The following is a 2,573-nucleotide window of genomic DNA, read 5'->3' on the forward strand; positions in this document are numbered from 1 at the left end:
AGGAGGAGGAGGAGGAGGAGGAGGAGGAGAAAGAGGAGGAGGCGGAGGCGGAGCGGAGAGGAGGGGCAGCAGGCCCAAGCCTGACGCAACGGGCCTGGGGTGAGCAGGCTGCTGGCTCCCAGAGCCAGCAGAGCGGCTAATTATACGGGGGGCCACGCCCTGCACATTCATACCTAACCTGATTTCTAAAGGCCGTGGGGTTTTTTTTCTCCCCTGGTTTAATTATTTTCCACAGCTCAGCAACCAGCTGGCCTGCTTCTTTCTGACGCACCTTCTTCTCCTGCGGAAGTGGGAGACCTCTGTCCTCACGGGTGGGCAGGCTTTGCTGAGCCAAAGGGCCCCTGGGGCGAAAGGTGAGGTGTCTGCCGAGGCCCGCGGGACAGAGGGCTTTTAACTGGGTCACACAAGCCCAATAGCCTTGTAATTTGCGGGCCGGGATTTCAGAGGAGAGATTTCCCACCCTGGGACTGTGGAGTTCCTCCTGGCCTTAAGGAGAAAGGTGGGTCTGGTTGGATTTGGATGGGACGACAGGCAGTGAAGTGGCTACTGATTATTGAAGCCTCCTTGCCAACTTCCAGGCATTGTCCCAGCTCTGTCACCTACAGGGCCTCCTTTCATCCCCAGCACAACCTGTTCAATGCTCCTGTTTCATAAACGAGAAAACTGAAACTACACAGCTACCTCGCCGGCCTCAATCAAGTGGTGTGATTGAGATTTGAACCGGAGACCTTTGAGCTGCCAAAGTTCCTTCTTTAGGGAGGGTATCACAGAGCCACCCATATCTCAACGGAGGATGACATCTAGAAGTCATGCCTGGCCCAGCGGCCCTGCCGAGATGCATGCAGCCCGTAGGTCATTTCTTTCTTTCTTTTTTTAATTGGAGCTTTTTTCAGACTTTTTCAGATTTTTTTAAATAAGTTTTTAATTTTAATTCCAGTTAGTTAACATCCAGTGTGATATTAGTTTCGGGTGTAGAATTTGGTGATTTGACACTTTCACACGTCACCCAGGGCTCCTCACCACAAGTGCCCTCTGTCACCCAGCCTCCTCTGTCCCACCCCCCGTTTGGGGAACCAGCTGTTTGTTCTCTGTAGTTAAGAGTCTGTTTCCTGGTTTGTCTCTCTCTCTCTCTCTCTTTTTTTTTTTTTTTTTTTTTTGTTTATCCTTCGCTGGTCTGTTTTGTTTCTTAAATTCCACATAGGAGTGAAATCATATGGTATTTGTCAGCTCTTCTGTTATTGCCATCAGAGCAGGTCAGAACCTGTTTGGACCGAAAGGACAGAGCAACAGTAACGAGGGGAATGCAGGCAGTGGCAGGCCAGGCGGCTGAGGCCCCAGGGCCCAAACACTTCACTCTCCTCTGTCTCCGCAGCAGTTTTGCGGTGTGACTCAAAAGGAAACCCACCTGCCCCCTCTGGGCCAGGCCAGAGGCAATACCCTCCAACACGCAGCCTGCAACGTGTGGCCCTCTGGTCATCTCCGAAGCAAGCTGTTGGACAGTGACAATTGTATAAATACAGACCTCAGGGAGCAAAGTGAGAAAAGTGGCTCCTGCCACTTTCTCGCTCTGACCACTGCAGGAATTCTGAACCCTCAGCTTTTGTCAAGACATGTCACCTTGTCACCTCTGGCTGTAACCCACTGTTGTGGTCCTGGGAAGCCAACACCCCCCATTGAGGAAAGGGTTGGAAGGGGCCCAGCGAGGTCGCAGTTTCCGGGCTGTGTGGAGGGGAGTCGGTGTCCCTTTCTTCCCCTACCATCTGGGTCAAGTCCTGGGACACCTGCCCCTTCGGCTCACTAGGCTGAACTCGCTAATCCTTTGCAGTCACAGCCCCTGGGAACAGCAGCAGAGACAAGCTTCTCACAGAGCAGCCAGAGTTTAAAGAAGAGATGTGGGGTGGTGCTGGAGCTGGAGCGAACTGGCTTCATGATGGGGTTTCCTCTTACCTGAGGTCTCTGGCCCCAGGCCTCGCCAAGCCCCCTCTTGTTGGTACTCACTGGTAAGTTGGGACCTTCTGGGGTGGAGAACCCGGTCTCAAAAAGTCAGGCCCAATTCCCCTGGGCTCTTGCTTGAGGCATGGAGGGAGGAGTAGAGCACGAGAGATACTAGTTTGTTGGATGGGAGATGCCCCTCCCTCTTCCCCTGATAGTGTTGCCCCCATCCTATGAGAACAGCCCATGAAGAGACAAGAGAAGGGAGGGCGGGGCGCCTAGGTGGCTCAGTCGGTGAAGCGTCTGCCTTTGGCTCTGGTCATGAGCCCAGGGTCCTGGGATCGAGCCCCGTCTCGGGCTCCCTGCTCAGTGGGGAGCCTGCTTCTCTCTCTCCCTGCCCCCCGCTCGTGCTCTTTATCTCTCTCAAATACATAAAAGAAATCTCTAAAAAAAGTTGAGTAGATATTCAGAAAACATTTGTGGATGGATGGCTGGATGATGGATGGATGGATGGAAGATGGATGGATGATGGCTGTGGGGTGGATGATGGATGGGTAGACAGTTGGCAAATTGGATACAATCATTGACAAGAAAAGGGAAGAAGGAAGATAGGTGGGAAAGGGGGAGGGAAGGGGAGGGGA

This window comes from Ailuropoda melanoleuca, chromosome 8 (genome assembly GCF_002007445.2).
Source record: "Ailuropoda melanoleuca isolate Jingjing chromosome 8, ASM200744v2, whole genome shotgun sequence".
Taxonomy (NCBI): Eukaryota; Metazoa; Chordata; class Mammalia; order Carnivora; family Ursidae; genus Ailuropoda; species Ailuropoda melanoleuca.